This window comes from Anomaloglossus baeobatrachus, chromosome 1, assembly GCF_048569485.1.
Source record: "Anomaloglossus baeobatrachus isolate aAnoBae1 chromosome 1, aAnoBae1.hap1, whole genome shotgun sequence".
NCBI lineage: Eukaryota > Metazoa > Chordata > Amphibia > Anura > Aromobatidae > Anomaloglossus > Anomaloglossus baeobatrachus.
The window spans coordinates 969,823,803-969,842,608 of record NC_134353.1 but is presented as its reverse complement, the minus strand read 5'-3'; the positions used below and the strand labels follow the sequence as shown (position 1 = coordinate 969,842,608).

The following is an 18,806-nucleotide window of genomic DNA, read 5'->3' as shown; positions in this document are numbered from 1 at the left end:
CTCCTCACACACGATTTCTCCTTGTCCTCAGTGTGCCTTTGATGTCAGGTGCGGGGCCGGAGTCCTGCACATTCCTCCTCACACACGATTTCTCCTTGTCCTCAGTGTGCCTTTGATGTCAGGTGCGGGGCCGGAGTCATGCGCATTCTTCCTCACACACGATTTCTCCTTGTCCTCAGTGTGCCTTTGATGTCAGGTGCGGGGCCGGAGTCCTGCGCATTCTTCCTCACACACGATTTCTCCTTGTCCTCAGTGTGCCTTTGATGTCAGGTGCGGGGCCGGAGTCCTGCACATTCTTCCTCACACACGATTTCTCCTTGTCTTCAGTGTGCCTTTGATGTCAGGTGCGGGGCCGGAGTCCTGCGCATTCTTCCTCACACATGATTTCTCCTTGTCCTTAGTGTGCCTTTGATGTCAGGTGCGGGGCCGGAGTCCTGCACATTCCTCCTCACACACGATTTCTCCTTGTCCTCAGTGTGCCTTTGATGTCAGGTGCGGGGCCGGAGTCCTGCACATTCTTCCTCACACACGATTTCTCCTTGTCCTCAGTGTGCCTTTGATGTCAGGTGCGGGGCCGGAGTCCTGCGCATTCTTCCTCACACATGATTTCTCCTTGTCCTCAGTGTGCCTTTGATGTCAGGTGCGGGGCCGGACGTCCTGCACATTCTTCCTCACACACGATTTCTCCTTGTCCTCAGTGTGCCTTTGATGTCAGGTGCGGGGCCGGACGTCCTGCACATTCTTCCTCACACACGATTTCTCCTTGTCCTCAGTGTGCCTTTGATGTCAGGTGCGGGGCCGGACGTCCTGCACATTCTTCCTCACACACGATTTCTCCTTGTCCTTAGTGTGCCTTTGATGTCAGGTGCGGGGCCGGAGTCCTGCGCATTCTTCCTCACACACGATTTCTCCTTGTCCTCAGTGTGCCTTTGATGTCAGGTGCAGGGCCGGAGTCCTGCACATTCTTCCTCACACACGATTTCTCCTTGTCCTCAGTGTGCCTTTGATGTCAGGTGCGGGGCCGGACGTCCTGCACATTCTTCCTCACACACGATTTCTCCTTGTCCTTAGTGTGCCTTTGATGTCAGGTGCGGGGCCGGAGTCCTGCGCATTCTTCCTCACACACGATTTCTCCTTGTCCTCAGTGTGCCTTTGATGTCAGGTGCAGGGCCGGAGTCCTGCACATTCCTCCTCACACACGATTTCTCCTTGTCCTCAGTGTGCCTTTGATGTCAGGTGCGGGGCCGGACGTCCTGCACATTCTTCCTCACACACGATTTCTCCTTGTCCTCAGTGTGCCTTTGATGTCAGGTGCGGGGCCGGACGTCCTGCACATTCTTCCTCACACACGATTTCTCCTTGTCCTTAGTGTGCCTTTGATGTCAGGTGCGGGGCCGGAGTCCTGCACATTCCTCCTCACACACGATTTCTCCTTGTCTTCAGTGTGCCTTTGATGTCAGGTGCGGGGCCGGTGTCCTGCACATTCCTCCTCACACACGATTTCTCCTTGTCCTCAGTGTGCCTTTGATGTCAGGTGCGGGGCCGGAGTCCTGCACATTCCTCCTCACACACGATTTCTCCTTGTCCTCAGTGTGCCTTTGATGTCAGGTGCGGGGCCGGAGTCCTGCGCATTCTTCCTCACACACGATTTCTCCTTGTCCTCAGTGTGCCTTTGATGTCAGGTGCGGGGCCGGAGTCCTGCACATTCCTCCTCACACACGATTTCTCCTTGTCCTCAGTGTGCCTTTGATGTCAGGTGCGGGGCCGGAGTCCTGCGCATTCTTCCTCACACACGATTTCTCCTTGTCCTCAGTGTGCCTTTGATGTCAGGTGCGGGGCCGGAGTCCTGCACATTCCTCCTCACACACGATTTCTCCTTGTCCTCAGTGTGCCTTTGATGTCAGGTGCGGGGCCGGAGTCATGCGCATTCTTCCTCACACACGATTTCTCCTTGTCCTCAGTGTGCCTTTGATGTCAGGTGCGGGGCCGGAGTCCTGCACATTCTTCCTCACACACGATTTCTCCTTGTCCTTAGTGTGCCTTTGATGTCAGGTGCGGGGCCGGAGTCCTGCGCATTCCTCCTCACACACGATTTCTCCTTGTCCTCAGTGTGCCTTTGATGTCAGGTGCGGGGCCGGAGTCCTGCACATTCTTCCTCACACATGATTTCTCCTTGTCCTCAGTGTGCCTTTGATGTCAGGTGCGGGGCCGGAGTCCTGCACATTCCTCCTCACACATGATTTCTCCTTGTCCTCAGTGTGCCTTTGATGTCAGGTGCGGGGCCGGAGTCCTGCACATTCTTCCTCACACACGATTTCTCCTTGTCCTCAGTGTGCCTTTGATGTCAGGTGCGGGGCCGGAGTCCTGCGCATTCTTCCTCACACACGATTTCTCCTTGTCTTCAGTGTGCCTTTGATGTCAGGTGCGGGGCCGGAGTCCTGCGCATTCTTCCTCACACACGATTTCTCCTTGTCCTCAGTGTGCCTTTGATGTCAGGTGCGGGGCCGGAGTCCTGCACATTCTTCCTCACACATGATTTCTCCTTGTCCTTAGTGTGCCTTTGATGTCAGGTGCGGGGCCGGAGTCCTGCACATTCTTCCTCACACACGATTTCTCCTTGTCCTCAGTGTGCCTTTGATGTCAGGTGCGGGGCCGGAGTCCTGCGCATTCTTCCTCACACACGATTTCTCCTTGTCCTCAGTGTGCCTTTGATGTCAGGTGCGGGGCCGGAGTCCTGCACATTCCTTCTCACACACGATTTCTCCTTGTCCTCAGTGTGCCTTTGATGTCAGGTGCGGGGCCGGAGTCCTGCACATTCCTCCTCACACACGATTTCTCCTTGTCCTCAGTGTGCCTTTGATGTCAGGTGCGGGGCCGGAGTCCTGCACATTCTTCCTGACTACTCTCCCAAGAGCTGTTCCTCTATTCTGTGGTTTATAATAAGACATTTAACACTTCGGCGCCTGTACACATCAAATTTGAAGACAATTGCTACAGAAGGACAGGACAGTGCAGAGGAGAGAGCGGGAAGAATGCGCAGGATGGCGACCGCGCACCTGACGTCAAAGGCACACTGAAGAGAAATGTTGTATAAGGAAGACCGGAGGCGGTCCATCTTCTGGGCAGTGCACGCCCCATAGCCTGGAAGATCAAGCTATAAAAGCATCCAGGAGGCGCACAGGTGCGACTAATATCAGCTGTATACAGCCTATATGCCCATATTAAGAACTCAAAAACCTGAAAAGAGGGGCAGATAGTTCCTCAATCCAGACATCAGATACCACAAAAAAAGCACGCGTATCCAGCTCCGAGGTCTATAGTCCATCCACGGGCACCAGGACCTGGCAACAGCAGCTCCTCACCCTCCACGTCACAGCCCCGACTCGCTAAGTACGTGGCTTCCACCTCTCCTGGGATCCGCCCCCTGGTGAGGAGAGGTGGTCACATCCCAACCCTTTCATCATTTGTCCCATGGACTGGAAGTATGCAGAAGGTTCTAGAAGTCCTGTCTGAGAAGTTGTGTATTGTGCCAGCCCCTGCAGAGATGAACAAGGCCCACAACCCTTCTGCAGGTGCCGGACGATGCACCCCACTATAGGCCCGAGTCCATTGCTACAGGAAGAACGAGGGTTAATGGGCCCCTGAGACCGTCAGCCACAGCATCATAGACTGAAAGCAATCACATCTCTGATCAAACACAGCAATAAGATCGGCGTGACCGGTGCTCCGTGCTGTGAGGTCTGAATCACTGATTCATGGACCGCGCGCTGTGTCCATTCAGCCAATAGGCTTTAGACTCTGTGCACACTTCGTGTTACTGCAGTGAAATACGCACCCAGCAAAGTCTATGAGAGTCCTGACTCGCTGCGCACGCGGTTTATTATTTCTTGCAGATTTTGTTGCATGTGAATTGTTTCTGCGTTTCTATAAACCCCTGCAATGCGCTATCACTACAGGGGATTATAGCGCAGCACTTTGCCTGGTGTGTGAGGCTGTCCATAGCTTAGTAACCCGGGGTCATCATGGTGGCGGCCCAGGGTTACCATGGCAGCGATCAGGTCCCTGTGATTGTAGGGACCCAATTGCCATGGAGAGGTAAGCAATTCCTCTCCCTCACACTCGCACTGATCACAGCATTCATGGGGTTAAACTGTCGGGAGCGGAGCGTGGACCGTTCCGAGCAGTGAGAGCCGGGTTCAGCTGTGACATCAGCAGAAGACCCGGCGGTGATTGCGGGGGTACAGGAGTTTGGACACGCCTTCTCATCTCTAGAACAACTGTTAAGAGGAGACTTTGTGCGGCAGCCTTCATGGTAAAATAGCTGCTAGGAAACCCCTGCTAAGGACAGCCAACAAGCAGAAGAGAACACAAGGAATGGACATTAGACCAGTGGAAATCTGTGCTTGGGTCTGAGGAGTCCAAATTTGAGATCTTTGGATCCAACCACCGTGTCTTTGTAGAAAAGGTGAACGGATGGACTCTACACCTGGTTTCCACCGTGAAGCATGGAGGAGGAGGGGTGATGGTGTGGGGGGGCTTTGCTGGTGACACTGTTGGGGATTTATTCAGAATTGAAGGCATACTGAACCAGCATGGCTACCACAGCATCTTGCAGCGGCGTGCTATTCCATCCGGTTTGCGTTTAGTTGGACCATCATTTATTTTTCAACAGGACAATGACCCCAAACACACCTCCAGGCTGTGTAAGGGCTATTTGACTAAGAAGGAGAGTGATGGGGTGCTACGCCAGATGACCTGGCCTCCACAGTCACCAGACCTGAACCCAATCGAGATGGTTTGGGGTGAGCTGGACCGCAGTGTGAAGGCAAAAGGGCCGACAAGTGCTAAGCATCTCTGGGAACTCCTTCAAGACTGTTGGAAAACCATTTCCGGTGACTACCTCTTGAAGCTCATCAAGAGAATGCCAAGAGTGTGCAAAGCAGTAATCAAAGCAAAAGGTGGCGACTGTGAAGAACCTAGAATATAAGACATATTTTTAGTTGTTTCACACTTTTTTGTTAAGTATTTCATTCCACATGTGGTAATTCATAGTTTTGATGCCTTCAATGTGAATCTACAATTTTCAGAGTCATGAAAATAAAGAAAACTTTTTGAATGAGAAGGTGTGTCCAAACTTTTGGTCTAGACTGTATGAGCAGGACGTTACCCTCCCTACTGAAGAAGTGACTGAACTGATTACAGACAGTGGAGGGTGTGAGAAATGTCACTTCTATGAGCCGCCCACAGACCCCGCCTGTGAGGAGCCCGATCGACAGGGTGAAGACGCAGACCCTCGCCTGTGAGGAGCCCGATCTACACGGTGAAGCCGCAGACCCCGCCTGTGAGGAGCCCGAGCTACACGGTGAAGCCGCAGACCCCGCCTGTGAGGAGCCCGAGCTACACGGTGAAGCCGCAGACCCCGCCTGTGAGGAGCCCGAGCTACACGGTGAAGACGCAGACCCCGCCTGTGAGGAGCCCAATCTACAGGGTGAAGCCGCAGACCCCGCCTGTGAGGAGCCTGATCTACACGGTGAAACCGCAGACCCCCGCCTGTGAGGAGCCCGATCTACACGGTGAAGCCGCAGACCCCGCCTGTGAGGAGCCTGATCTACAGGGTGAAGCCGCAGACCCCGCCTGTGAGGAGCCCGAGCTACACGGTGAAGACGCAGACCCCGCCTGTGAGGAGCCCGAGCTACACGGTGAAGACGCAGACCCCGCCTGTGAGGAGCCCAATCTACAGGGTGAAGCCGCAGACCCCGCCTGTGAGGAGCCTGATCTACACGGTGAAACCGCAGACCCCCGCCTGTGAGGAGCCCGATCTACACGGTGAAGCCGCAGACCCCGCCTGTGAGGAGCCTGATCTACAGGGTGAAGCCGCAGACCCCGCCTGTGAGGAGCCTGATCTACACGGTGAAGATGCAGACCCCGCCTGTGAGGAGCCTGATCTACACGGTGAAGACCCCGCCTGTGAGGAGCCTGATCTACAGGGTGAAGCCGCAGACCCCGCCTGTGAGGAGCCCGATCTACCCGGTGAAGATCCAGACCCCGCCTGTGAGGAGCCTGATGTACACGGTGAAGATCCAGACCCCGCCTGTGAGGAGCCTGATGTACACGGTGAAGATGCAGACCCCGCCTGTGAGGAGCCTGATCTACACGGTGAAGACCCCGCCTGTGAGGAGCCTGATCTACACGGTGAAGACCCCGCCTGTGAGGAGCCTGATCTACATGGTGAAGACCCCGCCTGTGAGGAGCCCGATCTACACGGTGAAGATGCAGACCCCGCCTGTGAGGAGCCTGATCTACACGGTGAAGACCCCGCCTGTGAGGAGCCTGATCTACACGGTGAAGACCCCGCCTGTGAGGAGCCCGATCTACACGGTGAAGATGCAGACCCCGCCTGTGAGGAGCCCGATCTACATGGTGAAGACCCCACCTGTGAGGAGCCCGATCTACACGGTGAAGATGCAGACCCCGCCTGTGAGGAGCCCGATCTACACGGTGAAGATGCAGACCCCGCCTGTGAGGAGCCCGATCTACATGGTGAAGACCCTGCCTGTGAGGAGCCCGATCTACACGGTGAAGACCCCGCCTGTGAGGAGCCCGATCTACACGGTGAAGACCCCGCCTGTGAGGAGCCCGATCTACATGGTGAAGACCCCGCCTGTGAGGAGCCCGATCTACACGGTGAAGACCCCGCCTGTGAGGAGCCCGATCTACACGGTGAAGACCCCGCCTGTGAGGAGCCCGATCTACACGGTGAAGACCCCGCCTGTGAGGAGCCCGATCTACACGGTGAAGACCCCGCCTGTGAGGAGCCTGATCTACACGGTGAAGACCCCGCCTGTGAGGAGCCCGATCTACACGGTGAAGATGAGAATATAAGAAGATGCAGACCCCGCCGGTTAGGACCGAGGTCTGGACTTTGCGTCCTTCTGGGATGTGCGGTATGTAGAGGTGTAATATGAATAGACTGACAGTGCGGCCCCTGCCGGGCCCCGGGCTCACAGTGGAGGACTCCGGGCTCTGCTGATACTGTCCGGGTGACACGGCGGGTGGTGCCCGCTCAGTACAGGATTGTATGACCTCCTCATTATACAGGACCGCCCGTCTGTGGTGAGTCGGGCATTGTGCACACGCTGCGGTTTTTGCTTTGAAACTGCATCTCCTTCCCCGGCACAGTCTATGACATCTCATTTTTGCTGTCCGCACACTGCAGCTTTTTTGCTGTTTTTCTGGTGACCGCTGCAGCAGCTCAACTCTTTTTGCGTTTTTCCCTGCATTTGTCACCCATTGATTGTAATGGAGAAAAACGCAGAAAAAAACGCATCAAAACGCACAAAATGATGTGTTTTTTTGAGCCAATAACATTGCATCTTTGTGGTCAGAAAAACCGCTGTGTGTGCACATAGGCTTATACGCGGATCCCATAGTGACGGGCGCAGAGTCCTGGTGATAGGCTGTGTCCCCTGCAGCACGACCCTCCCACACTGCATCAACCAGGGACCTACTGTGAAGTCACCACTGAGCCACCATCTGTGCGTGCTGCCTGCAGGGATCAACAGCAACACTGCACCGAACCCTCCGCTGTATCCTCACCTGAATGCCGGAAATCTGCTGCTGGCTGATAACAGAGAACAAGAGCAGCGGTCACGACCAGGATGTGCTGTACTGAGACAGCTGAAGGACCTGTGGTGACGTCACTGTCATGTGATCAGGGGGTGGAGCTTATAAGATTACAGCTGAGAGAACCAGTGGTGACGTCCTTGTCATGTGATCAGGGGCGGACCTTAGGAGATAGGTGATTAACCAGTGGGGACGTTACTGCCATGCATCCAGATCACATGACGGTGAGGTCACCACAGGTCCTTCAGCTCTTCTCCCCTGCGCTCCGCCCCCTGATCACCTGGCGGTGACGTCACCACAGGTCCTTTAGCTCTTCTCGAGCTCCGCCTTCTGATCACATGGCGGTGACGTCACCACAGGTCCTTTAGCTCTTCTCTTGAGCTCCGCCTTCTGATCACATGGTGGTGACGTCACCACAGGTCCTTCAGCTCTTCTCTCCTGCGCTCCGCCCCCTGATCACATGGCAGTGACGTCACCACAGGTCCTTCAGCTCTTCTCTTCAGCTCCGCCCCCTGATCACATGGCGGTGACGTCACCACAGGTCCTTTAGCTCTTCTCTCCTGCGCTCCGCCCCCTGATCACATGGCGGTGACGTCACCACAGGTCCTTCAGCGCTCGCAGTGCTGCAGATGCGTCCTGCGGGCGGCTGTTGTTCTCTGTTATCAGCCAGCAGCAGGTCTCCGGTTTCCTGCATTCGGTGCGGTGGCAGCGGAGGGTTCGGTGACCTCTCATGGTACTCTCTGTGATTTGAGGTAAGATCCGGTGTCAGTGATCTGACTGACGTCTGTTTTATGTTTCGCACCTTATAGGGATGTTTCCATAATATTAAATACCTACGTAAATAGCTGTACATATTAGAAATGCAGCACAGTTCTCCTGATGTGGCTCTCACCTCAGGTGCAGGGCATTGCAGCTTCGGTATCCATGGTTACTACTGTCACTATATGAGTGGGGGTAACCATGGATACCGGAGCTCCTGCAATGCCCTGCACTTGAGGTGAGAGACTATATCAGGAGAGCTGTACAGCATTTCTGATTGGAGTTCTGTGCTAATAATAATATTTATTCATTTATATAGCGCTATTAATTCCACAGCACTTTACATACATTGGTATCACTGTCCCCATTGGGGCTCACAATCTAGAGTCCCTGTCTGTATGTCTTTGGAGTGTGGGAGGAAACCGGAGACCCCGGAGGAAACCCACGCAAACACGGGGAGAACATACAAACTCCTTGCAGATGGACTCCTTGATGGGATTTGAACCCAGGACCCCAGCGCTGCAAGACTGCAGTGCTAACCACTGAGCCAACACAAGACTGCAGTGCTAACCACTGAGCCAACACAAGACTGCAGTGCTAACCACTGAGCCACCGTGCAGTGCTAACCGTTGAGCCACCACAAGACTGCAGTGCTAACCGCTGAGCCACTGCGCAGTGCTAACCACTGAGCCATTGCGCAGTGCTAACCACTGAGCCATTGCGCAGTGCTAACCACTGAGCCATTGCGCAGTGCTAACCACTGAGCCACTGTGCAGTGCTAACCACTGAGCCACTGCGCAGTGCTAACCACTGAGCCACCGCGCAGTGCTAACCACTGAGCCACCGCGCAGTGCTAACCGCTGAGCCACCGCGCAGTGCTAACCGCTGAGCCACCGCGCAGTGCTAACCGCTGAGCCACCGCGCAGTGCTAACCGCTGAGCCACCGCGCAGTGCTAACCACTGAGCCACCGCGCAGTGCTAACCAGAGCCACCACAGGACTGCAGTGCTAACCGCCGAGCCACCACGCAGTGCTAACCGCCGAGCCACCACGCAGTGCTAACCACTGAGCCACCACGCAGTGCTAACCACTGAGCCACCACGCAGTGCTAACCACTGAGCTACCACAAGACTGCAGTGCTAACCACTGAGCCACCACAAGACTGCACTGCTAACCACTGAGCCATCACAAGAGTGCACTGCTAACCGCTGAGCCACCACAAGAATGCACTGCTAACCACTGAGCCACCGTGCAGTGCTAACCACTGAGCCACCGTGCAGTGCTAACCGCAGAGCCACCACAAGACTGCAGTGCTAACCGCTGAGCCACCACAAGACTGCACTGCTAACCACTGAGCCACCGCACAGTGCTAACCACTGAGCCACCACAAGACTGCAGTGCTAACCACTGAGCCACCACAAGACTGCAGTGCTAACCGCTGAGCCACCACAAGACTGCAGTGCTAACCGCTGAGCCACCACAAGACTGCAGTGCTAACCACTGAGCCACCACACAGTGCCAACCACTGAGCCACCGCGCAGTGCCAACCACTGAGCCACCACGCAGTGCTAACCACTGAGCCACCACGCAGTGCTAACCACTGAGCCACCGTGTGCTAATATTATTATTATTACCCCTCCTACATACTGTTGTAGGAATCCCCCTCTATTGTCGTTGCTGCGCCTCTTTATGCGGTTCTGTCTGGAGCTTCTGACCCCGCTGATCCTGACGTTGCTTTTCTAGGACACATTGCACTTCTTGTCAGGGCTAAATTTAAGTTGATATTTTTTTAGTTTATTTGTGAAAATATCAGAAATTTGGTGAAACATTTGCAATTTACAAACTTTTAATTCTTCTGCCTTTAAACCAGAGAGTTGAGTCTCACAAAACACGTCCGCTTTCCATCAGCGCTGCAGATGAGTGAACCCAGAGATGTTCAGCGAGTCCGGCCGGATCTAAGAAAACGACCCAGCTCAGGACTGGACTTAATCCTGAGCATCAGACCAGACGCTCATCTCCATAGAAGTCTATGGGGACCTGAACATTGTGCTGTAAAATGGTGATAGAAGGCTACAAAGCAGGAGAGGTTTAGTTAGAGGCTCCAGAGCCGCGGTCACACTGCTATCTCATTATCCTTCATACATATTCACTGCTCCCCCACCCACTGGCAGTCCCAGCCTCTCTGGTTGCAGTCACACGTGCCCCCGCCCTGTGATGCCAGCGTCTGTGTTTGGTTGGAATCACACACGCTGTCTGAGTCTCTATAGGGGTGTAAACATTAACAAATAAAAACTGTGCTGTAGGGTCCCCCATATTATGATACCCTGGACAGATAAAGCTGCAGCCCAGCCCTGCGCATATCTTGGCTGTGTATCAAAATAAGAAGAACCGCATGCGTTTTTTGTTTGTTTTTTAGTTATTTAAATAACCAACATGCGGTTCCCCCCCAATTTTGATAACCAGCCAAGATAAAGCCCAACAGCTGGAGGCTGGTATTCTCATGCTGGGAAGACCCATGATTATTGCCCCCCCCAGCCTAAAAAAAAGCAGCTTGCAGCCGCCCAGGACTCTTGCGTCTATTAGATGTGAAAATCCTGCCACTTTGCCCGGCTTGTATCAATTCCCCTGATGCGGTGGCACTCGGGGTAATAAGGGGTTTATCGCTGCTGATAACTGCCACTTTTCCCTACATAACTGATGGCAGATGTCTGCTACACCCCCCATCTGTAAGTGAAAAGAAACACAAACACCCCAAAAATCCTTTATTTGAAATAAAATACAAGAGCCCCCTCTTTCACCACTTTATTAACCCTAAAAACAGCTCTCCAGGTCCGACGTAATCCACACAAGGTTCCACGGCGATTCAGCTCTGCTACATCTGAAGGCTCAGCTATATTTGTGTAAAAAGATACATTTTAAAATACACACATTTGGTATTGCTGCGTCCGTAACAACCCGAGCGATAAAACTGTCACGCTGGTTAACCCCTTCAGTAAACACAGTAAAAAATGAAAAACAGCAAAAACGATGTCTTTTCATCTTACAGCTGCCAAAAATGTGGGATCAAACACGATGAAAAAGTCATATATAGATAAAAATGTCACCGCTGACAACATTGTGTGCCACAAACAACAAACCGCCGTCCAGCTCCGGCAGCCAAAAATAAAAAGCTACAGCTCTCACAGTACAACAATGCAAAAACTGGTTGTTTTTTCTATAAAATAGGTTTTATGGTGTAAAAACGATATAATTGTGGTATCGCTGTAATGGTACTGACCGGAGGAAAAAAGCCGCCTAATCACCTATACCGCAGGGGGAATGGCACAAAAAATAAAGCCAATTTTTCAACCGCTATTGATTTGTTCATTTTGCCTCTAAAAGCTTGTGGTGCGGCGCAGCTCATATTTATCCTGTGCTCTACGCTGAGCGCTTACACCGGAATTACGTGTGAAAAATGGGATTCACAGAAAATATACAATATAAAAATCATTGTAATGAGGGAGTCACTGTGACCGTACGTCTGGCCTGTGATCCGGCGGCGTCCATCTTTTTATGCATGCACAAAAATGCGGTCAACAACAGTTTTATTCACCATTAAAAAGTTGGACACCGCTGAACAGAGGCCAAACGGAGTCTGGAGTAACTCTGCTGCCTCATTATAGTGAATGCATCTGGAGTTCGGAGATGTAGATGGAAACCCTGGTGTAAGCACTCAACATAGAGCACAGGATAAATGTGAACTGATCCAAAATGTTCTGTACCAAAATTTCCAGAAGTGTAATTTCCAAAATCTGGTCACTTGAAGTTTTTTTTTTTTTTTTTTTCCTGTTCTGGCACTTAGTGGCTCAAATGGTATAGAACAGTTGGTGGACTCCGTGTGCAGAATTATTAGGCAGATGAGTATTGTGATCACATGATACTTTTTATACATGTCGTCCTACTCCGCGCTGTATAGGCTGAGAGCCAACTACCAATGAAGTAAATCCGGTGATGTGCATCTCTGTAATGAGGAGGGGTGCGGTGTAATGACATCAACACCCTATTATAGGGGGGCTTAATTATTAGGCAACTTCCTTTCCTTTGGCAAAATGGGTCAGAAGAGAGCTGTGACGGGCTCTGAAAAGTCCATATTGTGAGATGTCTTGCAGAGGGATGCAGCAGTCTTGAAATTGCCAAACTTTTGAGGCGTGATCACCGAACAATCAAGAGTTTCATGGCAAATAGCCAACAGGATCGCAAGAAGCGTGCTGGGCAAAAAAGGCGCAAAATAACTGCCCATGAATTGAGGAAAATCAAGCGTGAAGCTGCCAAGATGCCATTTGCCACCAGTTTGGCCATATTTCAGAGCTGTAACGTTACTGGAGTATCAAAAAGCACAAGGTGTGCCATACTCAGGGACATGGCCTTGGTATTTCCCTTGTCATATCTTTAAACTTGTCAAAAGGGCCACTTAATATGGTGGTTATGGTGGACTCCTAAAAAGAGCCCCTCCTGGGTCCTTCCCGGAGGGATATCTGGCTCCTCGTTTCTGTGTCGAGACTCCTAATGTGGGCGTCACACGAGACGATCTATTGAGCGATCGCACCCGCCCCCATCATTTGTGCGTCACAGGCAAATCGCTGCCCGTGTCGCACAAAGTTGTTAAACCCCCGTCACACGCACTTACCTGCTGAACGACCTCGCTGTGGGCAGCGAACGTCCACTTCCTGAAGGGGGAGGGACATTCAGTGTCACAGTGACGTCACACAGCCGCCGGCCAATAGAAGCGGAGGGGCGGAGATGAGTGGGACGTAAACATCCCGCCCACCTCCTTCCTTCCGCATTGCCGGCGGGACGCAGGTAAGATCTGTTCATCGTTCTCGGAAGGTCACACGGAGCGATGTGTGCTGCCTCGGGAACGACGAACAACCTGAGCACAGAAGAAGGAACGACATTATGGAAACGAGCAACGATATGGTGAGTATTTTTGCTCGTTCACCGTCGCTCGTAGCTGTCACACGGTACGATATGTCAAACGATGCCAGATGTGCGTCACTAACGACGTGACCCCGATGACATATCACCTGATATATTGTTTCGTGTGACGCCCTCATAACAGCGGCTCCACAGACGTTTTTGATTTGCATATTTCCCAGGGGGCAATGCACCTAGGATTTCACTGTTCTGAGCGCCCTCGTTGGCTGCCGGCAGTGTTTTCTCTGGCTGGTCTCCCCAAGATCAGTGATTGTTTTATCTTGATACTCAGGGACAGGCCAAGGTAAGGAAGGCTGAAAACCACCACCTCTGACCAAGAAACATAAGATAAAACCTCAAGACTGGGCCAAGAAATATCTGAAGACTGATTCTTCACAGGTTTTATGGACTGATGAAATAAGAGTGACTCTTGATGGGCAGATGGATGGGCCAGAGGCTGGATCAGTAAAGGGCAGAGAGCTCCACTCCGACTCAGACGCCAGCAAGGTGGAGGTGGGCACTGGTATGGGCTGGGATCATCAAAGATCAACTTGTGGGACCTTTTCGGGTTGAGGATGGAGCGAAGCTCAACTCCCAGACCTACTGCCAGTTTCTGGAAGACAACTTCTTCAAGCAGTGGTACAGGAAGAAGTCGCTATCGTTCAAGAAAAACATGATTTTCATGCAGGACAATGCTCCATCACATGCATCCAACTACTCCACAGCGAGGCTGGCCAGTAAAGGGCTAAAAGATGAAAAAATAATGACATGGCCCCCTTGTTCACCTGATCTGAACCCCATAGAGAACCTGTGGTCCCTCATAAAATGTGAGATCTACAGGTAGGGAAAACAGTCCACCTCTGGGAGCAGTGTCTGGAGGCTGCGGTGTCTGGAGGCTGCGGTGTCTGGATGCTGCGGTGTCTGGATGCTGCGGTGTCTGGATGCTGCGGTGTCTGGAGGCTGTGGTGTCTGGAGGCTGCGGTGTCTGGAGGCTGCGGTGTCTGGAGGCTGCGGTGTCTGGAGGCTGCGGTGTCTGGAGGCTGCGGTGTCTGGAGGCTGCGGTGTCTGGAGGCTGCGGTGTCTGGAGGCTGCGGTGTCTGGAGGCTGCGGTGTCTGGAGGCTGCGGTGTCTGGAGGCTGCGGTGTCTGGAGGCTGCGGTGTCTGGAGGCTGCGGTGTCTGGAGGCTGCGGTGTCTGGAGGCTGCGGTGGCTGGAGGCTGCGGTGGCTGGAGGCTGCGGTGTCTGGAGGTTGCGGTGTCTGGAGGCTGCGGTGTCTGGAGGCTTCGGTGTCTGGAGGCTTCGGTGTCTGGAGGTTTCGGTGTCTGGAGGCTGCGGTGTCTGGAGGTTTCGGTGTCTGGAGGCTGCGGTGTCTGGAGGCTGCGGTGTCTGGAGGCTGCGGTGTCTGGAGGCTGCGGTGTCTGGAGGCTGCGGTGTCTGGAGGCTTCGGTGTCTGGAGGCTTCGGTGTCTGGAGGCTTCGGTGTCTGGAGGCTTCGGTGTCTGGAGGCTTCGGTGTCTGGAGGCTTCGGTGTCTGGAGGCTTCGGTGTCTGGAGGCTTCGGTGTCTGGAGGCTTCGGTGTCTGGAGGCTGCGGTGTCTGGAGGCTGCGGTGTCTGGAGGCTGCGGTGTCTGGAGGCTGCGGTGTCTGGAGGCTGCGGTGTCTGGAGGCTGCGGTGTCTGGAGGCTGCGGTGTCTGGAGGCTGCGGTGTCTGGAGGCTGCGGTGTCTGGAGGCTGCGGTGTCTGGAGGCTGCGGTGTCTGGAGGCTGCGGTGTCTGGAGGCTGCGGTGTCTGGAGGCTGCGGTGTCTGGAGGCTGCGGTGTCTGGAGGCTGCGGTGTCTGGAGGCTGTGGTGGCTGGAGGCTGTGGTGTCTGGAAGCAATGACAGACTCTATGGATGGTCGGCTGCTGAGTGTCATCAGAAAGAAAGGGGGCTATATTGGGCACTCATTTTTGGGGGTTTTGTTTTTGCAGTCAGGAATGTTTATTTCTACATTTTGTGCAGTTATATTGGTTTCCTGGTGACAATAAACAAGTGAGATGGGAATAGATTTGGTTTTTATTAAGTTGCCTAATAATTCTGCACAGTAATAGTCACCTGCACAAACAGATCCTCCTAAGAAGCCAAATCTAAAAACCCCTCCAACTGCCAAAATATTAACCCCTCCAACTGCCAAAAATATTAAGCGCTGATATTTACGAGTCTTTTGGGTGACTGAGAACATAGCTATTGATCAATAATAAAAAAAAATCCTCTAAAATACAACTTGCCTAATAATTCTGCACATGGTGTATATAGGGAAGCATGGTGTCTCAGTGGTTAGCACTGTACTATATATAGGGCAGCTCAGTGGTCACCACTGTACTATATATAGGGAAGCACGGTGGCTCAGTGGTCACTACTGTACTATATATAGGGCAGCATGTTGGCTCAGTGGTGACCACTGTACTATATATAGGGCAGCACGGTGGCTCAGTGGTCACTACTGTACTATATATAGCTAAGCACGGTGGCTCAGTGGTCACTACTGTACTATATATAGGGCAGCATGTTGGCTCAGTGGTGACCACTGTACTATATATAGGGCAGCACGGTGGCTCAGTGGTGACCACTGTACTATATATAGGGCAGCACGGTGGCTCAGTGGTGACCACTGTACTATATATAGGGCAGCACGGTGACTCAGTGGTCAGCACTGTACTATATATAGGGCAGCATGGTGGCTCAGTGGTCAGCACTGTACTATATATAGGGCAGCATGGTGGCTCAGTGGTGACCACTGTACTATATATAGGGCAGCACGGTGGCTCAGTGGTGACCACTGTACTATATATAGGGCAGCAAGGTGGCTCAGTGGTGACCACTGTACTATATATAGGGCAGCACGGTGACTCAGTGGTCAGCTCTGTACTATATATAGGGCAGCACGGTGGCTCAGTGGTCAGCACTGTACTATATATAGGGCAGCACGGTGACTCAGTGGTCAGCACTGTACTATATATAGGGCAGCACGGTGACTCAGTGGTCAGCACTGTACTATATATAGGGCAGCACGGTGGCTCAGTGGTCACTACTGTACTATATATAGGGCAGCACGGTGTCTCAGTGGTCAGCTCTGTACTATATATAGGGCTGCACGGTGGCTCAGTGGTCAGCACTGTACTATATATAGGGCAGCACGGTGACTCAGTGGTCAGCACTGTACTATATATAGGGCAGCACGGTGACTCAGTGGTCAGCACTGTACTATATATAGGGCAGCACGGTGGCTCAGTGGTCACTACTGTACTATATATAGGGCAGCACGGTGGCTCAGTGGTCACTACTGTACTATATATAGGGCAGCACGGTGGCTCAGTGGTCACTACTGTACTATATATAGGGCAGCACGGTGCCTCAGTGGTTAACACAGTTGCAGCACTGGGGTCTTGGTTTCAAATCCCACCATGGGCAATATCTCCATGGAGTTTGTATGTTTTCCCCATGTTTGGTGGGTTTCCTCCGGGTTCTCCAGTTTCCTTTGACATTTTAAAGACTAATAGTGTATATATATTGTGAGCTCCAATGGGGACAGTGATGATGATGTCTGTAACGCTGTTGAATTAATGACACTCTGCTGTATTTATTTATTTATTTTACTTGTTTACAAAGCAGTATTATATGAAGCCGTTATCTTCCAGCAGTTAGGCTATGTGCCCACGTTGCGTCCTGTCCCTGCAGACATTTCTGCAGCGATTTGAACAGCACATGTGCGCTTCAAATCGCTGCAGAAACAGTCCGTAATGAATGCAGTGGAAAGCCGATTTCATGCGCTCTGGATGCAGCCCCCTCCATAGACAGAGCGGGGGCCGCATCCAAAGTGCACGGGATAAGTGACATGTTACTGGTTAGAACGCAGCGATTCGGCAGCATGCAACGTGCGCATGGATTATGCACAATCTTCAGAGATTGTGCAGGGGACGCAGGACGCATGCAGTTACGCTGCAGGGCAATACGCACACGTGGGCACAGAGCCTTACTTGGTGTAGTAACCGAGGCATATATTTAGTGTAGTATCGCTTTGTAGGAGCAATGTCACAGAAGTAACGACAGTCTCGTATCTTTACAGGTCAATAATTAATTTGAAGAATGTAATGAGCTGTAGGAAAACTGGAGATTTGCCTGAAGAGAGGCGATACCTTGATTGCAGAGGCCAGGTGTGAACAGTAACTTGCTGATAGCTTGGTGTGGACATCACGTAAGTAAAATGGACTTTTTATCAGCATTTTGTTAATTTAGTGTCCAAAAAGTTGGTCAAAAGCTGCTGCTCTTAAACTTAACATCCAAACCAAGCATTGTCCTCCAGCTCCACAGAAAATGTCCTCTATTAGTTGGATAATGTATATGACATATATAGTACACTACACAATACAAAAATGTCATCTACATCGTGGAGCCACAGTCTGCGCCTTGTGACCGCTCACCGGAAGATATGTATGTGTCCTCAAATGATGACATTAAAATATTAGCAATAAGTGCAGCTGCAGGAGACCCCCATTAACAACCCCCCCCCTCCCGGGGATGCAAGTAACAATGACAAGTTGTAATGTGCCTGTGACATGAAGATAAAGAGTTAATGGATTTGCTTGTTCAGTATTGTCCACCCACAAAGACAGTCACATTTCTCAGGTGGTGTTGAGGTGAGACTACAAAGGGTCTCTTAAGGTCTGACTGCCGTGTTCAGATTATAATGTCATTGTGCACGCGAGAAAGAAATAACAGACTCTAGATCGGTTCTGAGCTTCCTTCCATGACGGACGCCACAAGAATTCTGCTCCTTTATTGTTCACAAAGACTTTTATAGTTCTAGATAAGAAAAGGGTGCGGACAAAATATAGTGCAATCAAATATCGCAGGTGGGGCTCAAGCGTGTAGCAATTTGCATAGTCTCTGCTGGATTGGTCAGTCCAAACTTTGGATATTCTTCCTTGTGCTCATCATCTTGGGTGTTGTCCAGGATGTACAGTCATGGACAAAAGTTTTGAGAATGACCCCACAATGCTATTTTCCCATGATCTGTTGCCCTCTGGTGTTTAATTGTGTTTGTCTGGTGTTTACGTCACATACAGAAATATAATTGCAATCATATTATGAGACCAGAAGGTTCTATTGACAGTTAGAATGAGTTAATGCAGCAAGTCAATATTTGCAGTGTTGACCCTTCTTCTTCAGGACCTCTGCAATTCTCCCGGGCAGCTGTCAATCAACTTCTGGAGCAAATCCTGGCTGATCGCGGTCCATTCTTGCATAAGTAATGCTTGCATTTTGCCAGAATTTGTTGGTTTTTGTTTGTCCACCCGTCTCTTGATGATTGCCCACAAGTTGTCAATGGGATTAAGATCTGGGGAGTTTCCAGGCCACGGACCCAAAATCTCTATGTTTTGTTCCATGAGCCATTTAATGATCACCTTTGCTTTATGGCAAGGTGCTCCATCATGC

General features: G+C 51.9%; 2 protein-coding genes across 3 annotated transcripts in view; one reads left to right on the top strand and one right to left on the bottom strand.

Annotated features, from left to right (window-relative positions):
* LOC142258017 (uncharacterized) overlaps nt 1-7,677 on the bottom strand; it is a 49,796-nt gene extending 42,119 nt beyond the window's left edge. The window contains exon 1 of the mRNA XM_075330438.1: nt 7,597-7,677. The gene's annotated coding sequence lies outside the window, so the exon portion shown is untranslated. The remainder of the gene's footprint in view (nt 1-7,596) is intronic.
* Nucleotides 7,678-8,213: 536 nt separating this feature from the next.
* LOC142257961 (uncharacterized) overlaps nt 8,214-18,806 on the top strand; it is a 47,712-nt gene continuing 37,119 nt past the window's right edge. For both annotated transcript variants that reach the window (XM_075330309.1, XM_075330301.1), the window contains exons 1-2: nt 8,214-8,375; nt 17,437-17,565. The gene's annotated coding sequence lies outside the window, so the exon portion shown is untranslated. The remainder of the gene's footprint in view (nt 8,376-17,436; nt 17,566-18,806) is intronic.